This window comes from Gobius niger, assembly GCF_951799975.1.
Source record: "Gobius niger genome assembly, chromosome: 16".
NCBI lineage: Eukaryota > Metazoa > Chordata > Actinopteri > Gobiiformes > Gobiidae > Gobius > Gobius niger.
The window spans coordinates 15,253,268-15,270,588 of NC_136867.1; the positions used below are offsets into that span (position 1 = coordinate 15,253,268).

The 17,321-nt window shown below is 41.9% G+C and overlaps 1 protein-coding gene across 3 annotated transcripts in view; it reads right to left on the bottom strand.

The window, feature by feature from the left end:
* The window catches only part of LOC306975481 (leucine-rich repeat and fibronectin type-III domain-containing protein 2), a 180,301-nt gene that overhangs the window by 38,631 nt on the left and 124,349 nt on the right, over positions 1-17,321 (bottom strand). For all 3 annotated transcript variants that reach the window (XM_079573031.1, XM_079573030.1, XM_079573029.1), the window contains one exon: positions 6,845-6,944. The gene's annotated coding sequence lies outside the window, so the exon portion shown is untranslated. The remainder of the gene's footprint in view (positions 1-6,844; positions 6,945-17,321) is intronic.

Genomic DNA, 17,321 nt, shown 5'->3' on the forward strand with positions numbered 1-17,321 from the left:
AAAAGCCTCCATAAACAAACCATCAACTTTCCCAGTAGTCCTTTCACATGTTTCTAATCCAACATCAAAGCTCCAAACACGTCCAATTGACTTAAACTGTTGTAAGTGATTAATCCAACATTTGTTCTGTTTTGTGGTCAGTCTGTTTCGCCGCCTGAAGGCAGTTGGCAAGTGCTTTGTTTCTTGGCAAATAGCACCAACTTCCCCGCAATGTTTTGTTTGACTCACTCTGGAATTCAATTGCAATTCGACAGCGAGTTTTTACACCAAAGAGCCTCCAAACACATGGTCCCGGCCACATTACGCATGATTTACTCATTATCTACTGGCCTACGCTCAGCTTCAGACAGACAAACAAGAACACTGATCACACGTTTTTGTCCGGGCAGCTGGTGCAGAGGGATGGAAAAAAAAAAAGAAAAACGTAAAAAAAGATAAAATGGCATTCCAGAAACAAGACAAAGCCCCCCCCCCCCCTGGGATTTGATGTGGAAATATTTAACCAAAGGGTGTTTGTTTCTAGCCCCAGTATGTGGCACTTAACATGTTGCCATTATGCCGTTTATGTGGATTTGGCACAAATAACAAAACAAGCGCTGGTTGACAAGCATCCAGGAGCACAAAGACATACGCTTTTACCGACGCCATTTTGAGGTGTTTTGATTTGTTAATTGCAATGGTAACTATGCAAATTGTTCATAGCTTTTTTCATTGATAGGCTTGGTTAACAATCTTGCATGTACGTGTCAGATCATCACGTTTTAAAAGATGTAGTAAAACCCATGTCTGGTCATATAGAGAGGAAGCATGGATGATTTAAGTTGACCTTCACACTTAATAAAATGCAAAACAGACAAAAAATAAAAATGTTCAGGTTTCACCATTCAAAATACATAAAGATGCATAAAAGAGGTAGTTTGACACCAGACAACACGGCTGCTTTGTCCTTGAGCAATTTGTGCTTGCAGAGTATTAATGTGTCATAATGATAATGCAATATGCTAATACAGTGATTAGGCTTGTTTTTTTTTCCTTACATAGTAGTTGCCAACATTATCTTCACCACAGTTTCTGATTGCATGTATGGAATAATCTGCTCGAGCCAATGTCTCCCGGGCCTTGTTTTACTTCTCCTGCAGTTGCATGTTGTATAATGATGTCGTACATCTATACAAGGCTATTCATGGCTGTAAATAAATTCTTGATGAGCATATTTTTATACACCATGTCTCTCGGTGGATCTGGCGTCTTTCTCTGTTCTGTTCCCAGCGCAGAAGTGGGTTAAGAAGTTGTTTGGCCTGTTTTAAAGTACAAACTGTGTCACCCACGGAGCACTGCATGAACAACCATCACATTTACTCATGGTCCGATGGAACAGGCAGAGCAGCCATCTGGAGTCTCGATTCACCGAGTGGGAGAGGTGTGAGCCCAATACTATTGCGTGCGGCTTCATACAGACCCTACCAGTGTAAGGTGTGCGGAGATGAAGTGCAAGCTGTTTCAAGACCAGAGTTTTCGTTCCAATTAATTTCTTTATGAAGCAACCACCGGACCACTAACATTGGGATGCTGGTCTCAACCCCATATTTAAAAAAAATATATGTTAAAAAAGCAATAATACAATACAAAGGTTTTTTGGTCAAAGCCAGAACCAAATGTGAAACAAAATCATGGAAAGAATTCATTTTAGTTGAATAAGTTGAAATATACTCTAAACCTGTGCAACAGCTGCTCATATGGTGGAACACACTTTCCAGCGCCAATAATTGTCTGAATGTCTCTCCCACTCTGTACGCCTTTCACCGAATGTTATTCTGTCAAATAAAGGCAACTTCTGCAGACTTCTGTAGTCCAGGGGTTTTCAATTGTATAGCAGGGGTTTCCACAAGTCATTCAACTCGAAAACCTTTGCCAGGACACTCAATAAATAGCATGGCTATCGGCAGACAAAATATCACAAGTTATATTTAGTCAGGGGACCACCAATTCATTTTCTCGGTGTGGTTTACGATTGTCCATAGCCGTTTATTGGGCGCTACCAATGCAAATTTGACGTGTTAATTGTTGCCCTAACTGTATTGGCTGATCATTAGTGCACTCACTGAAGCTGTCTTGGATTGGATTTATGTTTAGACATGGTCTGGTTTTCATTTTGGAACAATTCAAACCTACTCTTACCAACCTTTTTTGACGTTGGTCGAAAAAGCCATGTTACTTACTGTGTTGATAGTATTTTAATGCTTTAGTGTAAAAGTAAATGTACTGTCAAATTGAAAATCTTCCAAGGCATAGGGGGGCTTATGGTGTCCTTTGGGGGACCTGGACAAATGCCACCAAACGATTCAGTCATCTGGCACGACAACCCAGGGTGCTGGAAAGTAGGCCACAGTCTGCCACTTTGAAGTTCGATAAATAAATAGATTTTACTGTGCCTATTACCAGTAAGCCACCCTCTGTTGGGCTCAATTGATTTCAAGTTGTACCTATAGGCTTTTAATCTAAAGATACGGAGATGCGGAGAGGTTTACCGTTAGCGCAGTAAAGTTAAGTGAGGTTAATACCGATCCCTTGGGCAACAGAAGCACCGCCACAACCTTAGCACGAGCGGCGGCGCTAACACAATTACTCTGTCAAGAACGCTGCTGGCTAACGTTCTGTCTTCAGTGTGCAAACAAAAACATATTAAACGGCACGATGGTGGCTTCCCCGAGGCTAATGCTAAAGTAACAAACGCTGTTATGTATATTTACACTTGGTATATCTCTCAGGTGTGTTGCTGATGCTCTGTAATAAGATGCCTCCTGTTGGGAAACTCATACAATTCACTAAACTATCTTAGCGTGTCCACCTCATCCGATTGGCTTTATTCTATTCTGTAAAAAGCTACAATTACGATGCGTATATTCAAATAAAGAAACAAAACAAAAAACAAAACATCCAATTTCCCTTCTGTCTGATGGAGTGAAGCAGGCATGCCGCCACTATGCCGCCGCTATCTTGCAGAGTGCAGTTGACAGAGACATCAGAATGCTGCCAGACGTTCCATACCGCACATGGCAAGCTCCTGACAAGAGCACACAGTGGCGAAGATGAAAGCCACTACAGTTCAGCGGAGACCTGGGTACAAGGCGAGCGGGGATGGATGTACAGTAACGAGAGCCCTGGGGCCAGCCTTAATGAGGAGGATTAGTGAACCATGTTGGGAGCTCAGGCGGAGGCGGGCCAGGATGGCACCTCACTGGGGATGATGGGATAAATGAGGGAGCGCCCGGTGTGGCAGGTAGAGGACAGTTTCACCTCGGCCCATGGGAAATGACGAAAGTCTCACACGGTTGGGTAATTTTGGCCGGCAAGTGCATTCAGTGTGGCGGTTTATATTATCTTATTTTATGGCAATACAATTAATTTGGTTGCAGATCTTTAAAGGGCTGTTCTGAATCTGTCTGATCACAAATAATGGGACAATTAAAGTACACAATTACCGGGATTCATTACACAATTCCGGACAAGTATCTTTTGGATTTAATGATAGGTAATATTTTGAACTGCACAGCTGGATTGATCACATTTAAAGCAGTATTAAGTAACTCATGCCACTAGAGGCCATAAGCGCCACTGCAGGTGTCGTAGCATGCTGCGTTTTTTTACTCATTAATTGTCTGTGAGAGTAAATACTACACTGACAGAAAAGACAAAGGGAGATAGGGATATTGTACATACAATTACACAATGGAGATATTTTTTTTTGACTCAAACTTGGCTGTAAATACTGTTTAAGTGGTGCAAGTCCACAGTTAGCTTTGCCTGTTAGCCTGTAAGCTTCTTCTTCGTGTTTCCATTAGTGTGTATTGGTGCTCCGACCCGGGGGCAGCAAAGTTGCAATTGTGGTTTTCTGGCCAGAGACACCAGGCGGAGATGAGAGACCCCCCGATCATCCCATTAACATTTGTATTATACCCCCAGAGGGACTACGAAAATTATCCATAATCCCTTAGATATTGCAGTTTAGTTGTACTTGTTATACTTTGTCGTTATAAAACACGCAATCCCAGTAGAAAATGGGAAAATATATACAATCAGAAAAAACAAAACAGCAGGTGTTTGGACTGATCAAAAGTCCAGCTCAACTTCTTGCACTAGGGCCCCAGAATATTTATTTGATACACACATGCAGTATGCACTTTCAAATCTATTCATTGATGGCATTTGTATTTGCACTTATTTCTAAACGTAAACTTCAAATCAATACCGACAGCTCTTTTCTTGTCAATCTTCTAAATTGTGGTTTCAGCCAAACCTCTGGGGACACGCTGATAGAGCAGCAGATCCACTCATACTGCATGTTGAAGAGAGGTTGGGGAGGGCACGTAGGGCGTAAAGGTCATGTGTGTTATAATGAATAGAGCTTCGCTGGAACAAGGGGGCGGATTGAAACATCCCCCGTCTGCTTTGTACAATGCAGACTGTACCGACCAATTATGTGTCGACCATCCCTTTCCAAGCACAAGAGAGAGAAACTGGCAACACAGTCGGTTACTGCCGTCAAACATGGCAGGCCACCATCCGAAAGACCGTGGACTTTAGTCTCTGCAGTTGTTGTCGTCATATCTATTCCTAAAACTGACTTTTCTGTAGTACTGCACAGTATTTATTTAATTATTTGGGAGAGACCAATTTCCATCCGTACAGTCCCCATGTTACGAAACAAAACACAGAATAACAAGAAAATGTCCTGTAGTTGCCCAATTATATTCCCTTTTTATTGCTGCCAAATAATCCTTATCTCATATTTGGTGACACAATATCCACAGTGAAAAAATAGTTTGGTTCTCATAGTCACGTCTACAGGATTTAATAGTTTCTTCCTTTTTAGATGTGTTGTAGTCTTATAGTTATACAACTTTTCTTCTGATGCCGTGCCTAAAAATCGCTCACTGAAATCGTAACCAACTCCAAGACTTTTTATTGTATTTACTTGTAGTTTCCATGTTTCAAGCGACACCTCGCCATCCCTTCTCCTTGTTTTCTCCCCTTCAAAAAAGCTAAATTGAAAGAAGTGTGGATTAGCTCTGTGTCACGGCAGCTTTGTCCCTGGGATAATGGGCGACAATGAGCTCCACAGTGACAGCAGTAAATGATGCCAATTCTGCAAAACGGGAATTGACAGAGTTGGGAGAAAGATAGCTTAAGACCCTAATCCAACTTTGTAAATCAGAACGCCTGTGGTTTTTCGCTGGTTGTTTGTCTTGCTCAAAGTGATTTATATGCACTATTCAGGTACAGGCGCTACAAACGCTGACAACAGATATGTCACAGAGAAAACGATTAGGGAGAATCAAGAAGAGCGCTTTGTTTTCGGGGATGGAAACTTTAATGGCTCTCCGATGGTTAACTTTCACATGAGCTCGGCAAACGGTTCACTACGGTGTTCCCTTTTGGCTGAACTCTGGGAAGCCCCTATGATTTCAATTGCAGGGGCTTTGCGAGAAACAAAAGTTGTGATCGCGTTCCAGAGAGTTAAATAACCATCATGGGAAATATGCATGTATGGTATAGCCCTGGCTGTGAGCTGGCTCATACACGCAGTGGGTAATCCGTTGTGCAGTGTAACAGTACCTAGCTTACTTTAAGTACCTTAGTCACACACAACCAATATGCAAAGTGGGGAAACAATGCGTACTGCACTGAATACCCACTGGAACTCAAAACTTCACCGTTATTGTTCCACACATCAGGCCTGGTTTGTCAGAGTTACTCAGAAATAGACTGGTCCCTAACTTTTGTTGTTGTTGTATTTTTTTTTGCCTTACCACAGTGGCCAATGCTTCCAAAACTAATTGTACTGACTAGGGGTCGATTATATTTGGGACTCTTTCGATATCGGCTGATCTAACGCCGGTAAAGGCTGATATCTCCGGAACCGAAAGTGATAGAGATGTTGTTTTTTTGCATTGGAAAGGTGTCCGTCGGAGCTTCAATATGAGCGCACCCACAACGCCTTAAGGGGACTGAGAAACATCGCAATGAAAATCGGTCTAAAAAAAAAAGGTCTGTCAAACACAAGTTTCACCGACTAAACCTCAGTCAATATCGACATGCTGCACCTCATTTTGAAGAACAGAACCTGGAGAGTCCGATAGTTCTCTTAGTTTTAACCTACACAATTGTATTTGTGATCGCCGCACAAAATGTCAAAGCTAACGGCAGGATGCTAATGCTAGCGTCAAATAATCAAGGCTGGGACAGAAAGTATGACTGGATCATTTAAAGAAACAAAGTACAATCGGCCACTCTGCAGCCAAATGTTTGTATTTTGTTTGATTGTACAATTGATCTGTATTTGTAATGATCACTTTATGTGAGATGTTTATATTAATGCAACCTAAAAGCCTGTCATGTAGCCAAGGATATTTAGTGTTGAAAAGTCTAGTGATCCTTGTTTAATGTTTTTACATTAGTTTATAATTGATAAATGATCTGCAACATCTGTCTTGAAGTCACACTGGAGAAAAGAGTAAACCAGGTCAGGAATGTTTTTAATAAATCAGCCTGATGCCACAAATCACAGTTCAGCACATTTGACAGTTTAGAAGCTTCACATACAGGATTCTAAACAAGAAATTTAGAATGATCGGCCAAAATGTCAGCCGTGCATGTCGGCATCGGCCTTAGAAAAACCTATATCAGTCGACCTCTAGCAGTGACACATAGTCAGTGCTATAAAACATGGTGTGCAATTTACAACAACAGACCTCAGACCAACGTATTCTCTATCTCTAACAAAACACTCCAAATACAGTTAATTATCTCCAACAATTCATGCGTGCAGTTCTGTTGTACTTACAGTTGCAGAATCTTCTGGTGTCCAAAACTGCTTCATGTCAAGAATGAGCCGCCCTATTCCTCATATTTATGCGAGAGTGGATGGATCAGATGGGCCGAATCTGGAAGAGATCAAACCAAAAAATCCTCAGTATTCCCAATACGGTTCTGTGGAAATATTAATGCCAGTTTATACGCTATTTAGTTTGAGCAAAATCCACTGCCTTAGGACTCCATCGTTAATAGCACTCCTCATTAAAATTTGGCAATGGAGCATATGCACTTGGACAACTTGTGCTCCACAGCTGTCTCTCTTGGCCTAATGGTACGAGCTAAAAGCACACCGAGGTCCACAAGCACAACAACTCTATGTGACATTCATTTTTGAGAAAGAAAGCCAAAAAAAAAAAAAAAACACACAAAAAGAAGACAAAACCCACTCTGTGTCTCCGGGCAGTAGCAATCACTACAAAATAAACAGCAATTTCAAAGTTGCCCGATGCAATTAGGTTTGTCTTTGCAGAACAATACGTCTTTCTTCTCCCCCCCAAAAAACAAGGATCTTTTTTGTTTTTTTTGTTTTTAGGCCCTGCATCTGCCAGACCGCCGCCTCTGCCAATTCAGACAGGCCGAACCACCAACACTAAATGACACAAAATCCCGCCGGCTCAAAAGGAGAAGCCGGCGACTTATGGCAACAGACAAGAGCGACCGTGGAAAACCAAAATTGAATGGTGACAGTGGGATGCCAGATAATAAGCATTGTGTCACCAAAACTCAGCGTAGCCTAAGAGCGCTTTGTTTGGATCCCGCAAAACAATGTCTCCCTTCCTTCTTCGCCATTTTCAAAACACAATTACCGCTACTTCCTTTGTCAAGCGCGACGCAAAAAAAAAAAAAAATGGTGTAAAATATTCAGAAGAGCCTGTTCAAGTTAAAAGCCAAATGTGTCACTAATGCGTCTGTGCGTGACCGGACAAGCTAAGGCCAATTTATCAGGCACGCGGGGAAATAAAAATTTTAAAAAATCACCCCGGCGCACACCAGCAAGATTTGATCTCAAGATGGATTCACGAGAATTTTAGAGACTGATGGCCTAGTGTGATATTTACACATACAACACTTACGCAGAGATTTGGGTCTAAAAAAAAAAGAGGAGAACATTTCTACACAGTTACCATCCTGAAGCTGTGACCGTTAATGCCAATTTTAGACTTTATTCATTTTGATTTGAGATAATTCCGTTTATGTTTTAGAAAGGTTTAGGTGATTTTCTTGTTTCGACATGGTTTACGGTTTCAGAGCCAGGTTTTTACGTCTCGTCCCTTTTTTCGTCCTGATTTGAACTCGATCTGGACTTGGTGGCACTTGGAATGCCAAATAATTTATGAGGCAGAACTTGGCATGAAACTTTTGAGAACCACAGCTATAAAGGACGGCCACATGTCCGTAAAGATTCAGCAACTACATGGCACTTTATTAAATATTAAGTACTCTATGGTCTTAGTGAACTGATGAAATCCTAGTGCTCTATCCAGGCTGTGTGCATCGAGGCTAGTTTCTGTATCTTACTGGCTTGGGGTCGATAGGGGTTTTGGTGCGTCAGAAGTGTCACTGGTAAAAACAGACAAGCTCTCATTTCAAGTGGGTCCACTCGAAAACAGGACTGAGGTCAGGGGAGGAAGTTTTAACTTGTGACATGAAATGGACTGTGCTCAAAATAGCATGCGGTCCAACTTCAAAGCAACACTGCATGCAGTTTCAGTTTAAGCGGTTTGCGGACATGCTATCTATCTATCTATCTATCTATCTATCTATCTATCTATCTATCTATCTATCTATCTATCTATCTATCTATCTATCTATCTATCTATCTATCTATCTATCTATCTATCTATCTATCCATTTATCCATCCATCCATCCATCTTACTATCTATCTATCTAGTTAGTTGCTAAAATTTCAGCTCTAAGGCACAGACAATTGATATTATATAAGAAGTTTCAGGTCTATTTTTCCTCTCAACCCTCTGTCATACTCAAGTATTCCCAAAATCCAATTGAAAAGCTCATCTCCAGTAGACGGCGCTTCTCTGACTTGGAGATTTTTCTCACGTTGCCAGAACCAAGCTGTTGCCAGGTCCACCTCTGCTTTGAATGTGCCATCATAATATGCCTAACGAGATTCCACTGGCTGCTTACAGTCTCTGCAAACATCCACCTACGTGCCGCAGCCCCGAGGCCCACGACTCAGCTGTGGAGTGGGCACAACAAGGTTTTCAGCTGTATCCAAAACCACGGACATGCACGGGGTTCAAACGGAATCTCGGTCTGATACAATTTAGTGGCAGATCATTGCGGTGGTGGGCACACACTCACATTTTGTCATCAACATCTGCCAGCGGAGATAACAGCTGATGCAACTCGTAAACAGACTGACGGTATGTTGTTTGTTTAATGTTGCACGCTTCACGGGATCACTATGGCACATGATAGTAAGATAAGATAATCCTTTATTGATCTCACAATGGAGAAATTCACTAGTGACCAAAATGTCGATATTTCAATTTATATCCAAATATCCATAATTTCTGATTCATCTTAACATTTTGTCACAAGTTCAACACAAGTTCGACACAGTTTCATGGATGTACCGGCCGTTGTACCAGGCTTCTCCCTGGTTTGATCCGACGCCAGAACATCAACCCCTCTTCACTTTCTTCCTCTGCGTTTTAGAAGTGGTTTTAAGATTTTATCGATCACTTTTGAAGCTGGTTAAGGCCTAGCTCCCAGCTAGATCACTGAACTTTTAACTCCTTACGAGCCGCCCCACAGCCTTAGATCCTCAGGCATTCCCTGTGAGCTGTTCCCAAGTCCGAAAGGTGATCGAGCCTTTTGGGTCTGGGCGCCTCGGCTTCGGAACGACCTGCGTGAGGAGATTAGGCTGGCACCATCAGTGTCAGCATCTTACAATACACTTTTATAGACTGGCTTTTATAGACCTGGTTATTTTTTGCTATTGTTTGCTATATATATTTATTGTTTGTTTGCTTGCTTGCTTGCTTGCTTGTTTGTTTGTTTATTTATTTATCAGGACAGTGTACAATTACATCATGCTCGAGAGCAAAGATGACCGTACCAGACTGTAGCTTCTCAAGCTAATTTCCATCTGTAGTCCTTGGGGTAAAGTGTCATAAATATACAGTGCAGTCAGGGGTCATTCATCAGCATCACATCCATAACCGATCACTCAGTCTCTTAATAATAATAATAATAATAATGCATCATTGCATTTCACCCTCATCATCATCATCCTCATCATCATCACCATCACATGTAAAAAACACAACAATTTTCTTACCCTTACATGTTGTGTCCTAATCATAAAAGTCCATAATCATAATATACATTTTACTTACAGTTTAATAACATCATTTGTTTGTTATTTATTCATGTAATTGTTATCTCTGTTTTGCCTTTTTAAAAGTGCTTTATAAATAAAGAGTATTATTAAAATCATGGTGCAATGGTATTATAAAATAATGAATGTGCATAAATTATTAGTTGAAAGCAAATAATCAAAACGCGTCTTCACACGATCCAATTTGATTTGTGTTATTTGCTCAGACGCTGAAGGCAAGAGCGGATTACTAAACAACATTGAATTGAGCATTTGTGATAAAAGGTTTAACAATTTTAAGTACAATTAAAGCCGCGCGCGGCGATAAAGGCCCTCGCCCCTGGCGCACTCCCCGCTCGCTCTCGTCCCTTGCGACCACTCTTCATCACACTAGGTCCTTGTGAGCCCCATGATTGAACTTGCTCATTTTGACGTGAAAATCCCTATTAAGTTGCATTATTCTGCTTTATATGCGAAAGTCCCTTTAAGTTGCATTATTCTGCTTTATATGCGAAAATCCCTATTAAGTTGCATTAAAGTGCATTTTATGCGAAAGTCCCTTTAAGTTGCATTACAGAACATTATATGCGAAAGTCCCTTTAAGTTGCATTACAGTTATTATATGCGAAAGTCCCTTTAAGTTGCATTACAGTTTATTATATGCGAAAGTCCCTTTAAGTTGCATTACAGTGCATTATATGTGAAAGTCCCTTTAAGTTGCATTACAGTACATTATATGCGAAAGTCCCTTTAAGTAGCATTATAGTGCTATTGTGAAAATCCCTATGTAGTGGCATAATTGTGTTGTAATTGCAAAAATCCCTATTTTGTGGCAGAAACTGTAAGAACTGTTGAAATTGCAGAAACTCTTAACACTGTATAAACTGCTAAAATCACAGACAGACTTCACTGTATCATAATCCTATTAAAATGCCGGCAAGAAAAGAGAAAGCAATAGAAAAGTGTCACAGCCATATTTGAACTAGCAACCTCCTACACCAGAGACAAGCACACTATCACTGAGCTGCAGCTCCATGGTACTTGGACTGTGATGTGGGCTAGTTTTGTCAAAGTTATCGAGCAGAAGTTAGTTCCCAGCATCCCACTGGAGGAGAGAGGTAGCTTCAAGTCATGCCCCCCCCATACATTTCCTCGATTGTTTTCGAAATTTTCCCTAGTGTTGCCTCAATTGTTTTCCTACGATCCCCCCATTTCTAGCTCTTTAGTGACGCATATGAAAGCGTTTTTCATGAGAATGGGACCGTAGGTGCGGTTAAAAAAAAAAAAAAAGAGCAAAGGTCAAAATTGACCCAGCAATCACATGGTTGGAAACCCAATGCACAAGCAATAACGCTACACAGGCACAGCAAATCTTATAAAACGTGCTGTACTCATGTGACAATGTGTGCAGTGGCCCATGTAAAAGGTGAAAGCAATAGAAAAGTGTCAAGGCTGTGTTTGGACTAGCAACCTCCTTCACTTGAAACATGGGCCTGATGACAGCTTGGCTTATTTAAATTCCCAGGCTGCAATTTTGTACCAGCAACACACTGGAGGAGAGGTTTTTTCCCGTTTTTAATGAGTGTGGGACCATAGGCAATGATGCATGTTCTTATCGGAAGGTGTTGAGTCCAAAAGAAAAAGGAAATAAAAAAAAGTTTAGGTTGGGATTTGATCCAGCAACCTCCTGTACACTAGCTCAGCACTCTACCAATGAAGCTACTCAGGTTGAGTGAACTGCTACGAAACGTCCCGCAATCACGTGTTTTAGGCTGTGACAATGTGTGCAGCGGGCAATGGAAAAGGTGAAGGCAATATGAAAGTGTCAAGGTTGTGTTTGGACTAGTTACCTCCTTCACTTGAGACGAACATGCTATCACTGAGCTGTAATTCCAAGCAAACATGGGCCTGATGACTGCTTGGGTTTTCTAAATTCACAGGCTGAAATTTGATCCCAGCAACACACTGGAGGGGTAATTTCCCTGTTTTTAATGAGTGTGGAACCATCGGCGACGATGCATATTCTAACCAGAAAGTGCTGAGTCCAAAGAAAAAAAAAATGAAAAAGAGTCAAGGTCAGAATTTGATCCAGCAACCTCCTGTACACTAACCCAGCTCTCTACCAACGGAGCTACTTAGGCTGAGAAAAATATAGCGGAGGTCAAATAAATGTAATGAGAGACTGTGTACTTGTGTGTTTGCAGGAAACGGATTAACAGCTTAGAAAATAATATATTGTATCATTTTGTAATTGGGGTAAATTCCTGGCTGCCCAAAGAATCGTTGAGAGGGGGTTTCAGCCCTGCAGCACCCTCGATATTGAAGCTATTATTTGGTAAGACCCATATAGTATGAGGAACACACAGAGAGACGGACAGGAAACAGTCGAATTGAACTTCCTGTGATTGTACAGTTGAGAAAAACGTGACTTTGGAGGCAAAAACGTCCAAATTAAAGCTGATGTCTGTGACAGAGGGGTAGTATAAGTATATACGAGTCCAAAAGTGTAGCTTTTGTGAAGAAAGGGGGAAATGTGGAATACTGGCGAATTTCAGGAGAAACTCTGACAGAGGCCAGCACGCTGCCAGGCTAAGACCTCTGGCTATTTTCACGGAGGATGGGCGGGCCACTTACAAGCCACTTAAAAGCCAATTAAAGTCATTTTTGGCGATGGCGGCTGCGTGTGCACAGCATTAGGTCCAGGTGTGGAATGTGCACGCGCGCCGGATTGGGTCCGTTCCAATCCGGCCAAGTCTGTGAAAGATATGAGGCTTTGAAATTTGCTAAAAATGGCCTCTCAGTTGCGGCCTTGTCATGACCACGCCCAATAATTTAAAAAAAATTGAAATGATGATTTAGAAAGCCACATGGGTTTGGGACATGTTGGCCAAAATTGGAGGCTTTCCATTGAAAACTCGGGGATCAGGGGCCAGAAGTTCAAGAGGTACGATTTTGAAGGTTTGAGGTTCGGGCCAAGATGGCCGACTTCCTGTAGCATTTAGGGCGGGGTCATAATATCATTTTTGACATGTCCTGACGTGGTCTATGTCCCTGGCCAATGTCACGTTTGTACGATGATTTTTTTTGCGACCGCTCCTCCATTGGGTCAATGTAAACCGCCTGTTTGAGGGGGCGCCACAGAGTCAACTTTTATTATTTTCTCTCGCGAACCCCACCCAAAATTAGAGCTTGCGGAGCACTACGTTTTGACCCCTGTTACTTGCGAATCGGTTCACGTTTGCTACGTGAATTCTTGCGTTTTCGTCCCCCGTTATCGATTTTAATTAGTCCCTCGCGGGACACTGCGTGTCCGTTGCTCGGGCCTAATTATACAGAAAATTAAGCGAGATAGAGGCATGTTGTAATAGACTTTTTTGATCAGTGCGACGTGCCGAATCAGGATATCACCTTTGTTTTCACTTTCGTGCAAGTGTAATTTTGAAGGTATAGGTAGGGGGCGCTATTTTTGGGAAAATTGTACAATTATCAAGGGTAATCAGTACGATCCATAGAGGGGCTTATGTGATCCAAATATGAGTGTGATCTGAATTTGCGTGCCCCTGTGAGTTGTCACCAAAGAGGCGGGGAAAAAGCATGTTTTTTAGCAGAGCGGTAGAGACAAACCGTAACAGATATCCGAACAAAAGAGCTCGATTATTGTAGCTCTACGCCTCTAGATTGCGCTCACCAAGTTGGATGTCATTTGGTCCAAAACCCTTCGAGTGACTTGACAAAATATCAGGTGAAGAATTTCAGGTTACAATTTTCAATCCAATATGGCCGACTTCCTGTTTGTCGGAGGGCGGAGTTATAATGATGTTTTAAGTGTGTCCTGATGTGCTCTATCACTGTACTCAAAGACAAATGTTTAGGCCAAAAAATGCATGCTTCCAAATGAATGGGGGGCATGCATGTGGGGGCGCCATTGAGGCATTGTTCAAAGTGTTGTCTTGCGAATATCAAAATAGTTAATTTTACACCAACCTTGAACCGTTGGTCAAATAAAATTGACTTTTCGTTAATGTTCAGGGGGTCAAAATTGAGATCAAAGACGTAATAATAATAATAATAATAATAATAATTAAAGCCGCGCGCGGCGATAAAGGCCCTCGCCCCTGGCGCACTCCCCGCTCGCTCTCGTCTCTTGCGACCACCCCGCTCGCTCTCGTCCCTTGCGACCACTCTTCATCACACTAGATCCTTGCGAGCCCCATGAGTGAACTTGCTCATTTTGACGTGAAAATCCCTATTAAGTTGCATTATTCTGCTTTATATGCGAAAGTCCCTTTAAGTTGCATTACAGTACATTATATGCGAAAGTCCCTTTAAGTTGCATTACAGTACATTATATGCGAAAGTGCCTTGAAGTTGCATTACAGAACATTATATGCGAAAGTCCCTTTAAGTTGCATTACAGTTTATTATATGCGAAAGTCCCTTTAAGTTGCATTACAGTGCATTTTATGCGAAAGTCCCTTTAACTTGCATTACAGTTTATTATATGCGAAAGTCCCTTTAAGTTGCATTACAGTGCATTTTATGCGAAAGTACCTTTAAGTTGCATTACAGTTTATTATATGCGAAAGTCCCTTTAAGTTGCATCACAGTTTATTATATGCGAAAGTCCCTTTAAGTTGCATTACAGTACATCATATGCGAAAGTCCCTTTAATTGCATTATAGTGCTATTGTGAAAATCCCTATGTAGTGGCATAATTGTGTTGTAATTGCAAAAATCCCTATTTTGTTGCAGAAACTGTAAGAACTGTTGAAAGTGCAGAAACTCTTAACACTGTATAAACTGTTAATATCACTGCCAGACTTCACTGTATCATAATCCTATTAAAATGCCGGCAAGAAAAGAGAAAGCATTAGAAAAGTTTCACAGCCATATTTTGAACCAGCAACCTCCTACACCAGAGACAAGCACACTATCACTGAGCTGTAGCTCCATGGTACTTGGACTGTGATGTGCGCTAGTTTTGTCTAAGTTATCGAGCAGAAGTTAGTTCCCAGCATCCCACTGGAGGAGAGAGGTAGCTTCAAGTCATGCCCCCCCCCATACATTTCCTCGATTGTTTTCGACATTTTCCCTTGTGTTTCCTCAATTGTTTTCCTACGATCCCCCCATTTCTAGCTCTTTAGTGACGCATATGAAAGCGTTTTTCATGACAATGGGACCGTAGGTGCGGTAAAAAAAAAAAAAAAAAGAGCAAAGGTCAAAATTGACCCAGCAATCTCATGGTTGGAAACCCAATGCACAAGCAATAACGCTACACGGGCACAGCAAATCTTATAAAACGTGCTGTACTCATGTGACAATGTGTGCAGTGGCCCATGTAAAAGGTGAAAGCAATAGAAAAGTGTCAAGGCTGTGTTTGGACTAGCAACCTCCTTCACTTGAAACATGGGCCTGATGACAGCTTGGCTTATTTAAATTCCCAGGCTGCAATTTTGTACCAGCAACACACTGGAGGAGAGGTTTTTTCCCCGTTTTTAATGAGTGTAGGACCATAGGCAATGATGCATGTTCTTACCGGAAGGTGTTGAGTCCAAAAGAAAAAGGAAATAAAAAAAAGTTTAGGTTGGGATTTGATCCAGCAACCTCCTGCACACTAGCTCAGCACTCTACCAATGAAGCTACTCAGGTTGAGTGAACTGCTACGAAACGTCCCGCAACCATGTGTTTTAGGCTGTGACAATGTGTGCAGCGGGCAATGGAAAAGGTGAAGGCAATATGAAAGTGTCAAGGTTGTGTTTGGGCTAGTTACCTCCTTCACTTGAGACGACCATGCTATCACTGAGCTGTAATTCCAAGCAAACATGGGCCTGATGACTGCTTGGGTTTTCTAAATTCACAGGCTGAAATTTGATCCCAGCAACACACTGGAGGGGTAATTTCCCTGTTTTTAATGAGTGTGGAACCATCGGCAACGATGCATGTTCTAACCAGAAAGTGCTGAGTCCAAAGAAAAAAAAATGAAAAAGAGTCAAGGTCAGGATTTGATCCAGCAACCTTCTGTACACCAACCCAGCTCTCTACCAACGGAGCTACTTTGGCTGAGAAAAAAACAGCGGATGTGAAATAAATGTCATGAGAGACTCCGCACTTGTGTGTTTGCAGGAAACGGATTAACAGTTTAGAAAATAATATATTGTATCATTTTGTAATTGGGGTACATTCCTGGCTGCCCAAAGAATCGTTGAGAGGGGGTTGCAGCCCTGCAGCACCCTCGATATTGAAGCAATTATTTGGTAAGACCCATATAGTATGAGGAACACACAGAGAGACGGACAGGAAACTGTCGAATTGAACTTCCTGTGATTGTACAGTTGAGAAAAACGTGAATTTGGAGGCAAAAACGTCCAAATTAAAGCTGATGTCTGTGACAGAGGGGTAGTATAAGTATATACGAGTCCAAAAGTGGAGCGTTTGTGAAGAAAGGGGGAAATTTGGAAAACTGGCGAATTTCAGGAGACAGAGGCCTCTGACAGAGACCAGTATGCTGCCAGGCTAAGACCTCTGGCGATTTTCACGGAGGATGGGCGGGCCACTTACAAGCCACTTAAAAGCCAATTTAAAGGCTTTTTTGGCGATAGGGGCTGCGTGTGCACAGCATTAGGTCCAGGTGGGGAATGTGCACGCGCGCCGGATTGGGTCCTTTCCAATCCGGCCGAGTCTGTGAAAGATATGAGGCTTTGAAATTTGCTGAAAATGGCCTCCCAGTTGCGGCCTTGTCATGACCACGCGCAATAATGGAACAAAATTTGAATTGATGATTTTGAAAGCCACATGGGTTGGGGACATGTTGGCCAAAATTGGAGGCTTTCCATAGAAAACTCGAGGATCAGGGACCAGAAGTTCAAGAGGTACGATTTTGAAGGTTTGAGGTTCGGGCCAAGATGGCCGACTTCCTGTAGCATTTAGGGCGGGGTCATAATATCATTTTTGACATGTCCTGACGTGGTCTATGTCCTTGGCCAATGTCACTTTTGTACGATGATTTTTTTTGCGACCGGGCTCTCATTGACTCAATGTAAACTGCGTGCTTGAGGGGGCGCTACTGAGCCATCTTTTATTATTTTCTCTCGCGAACCCCAC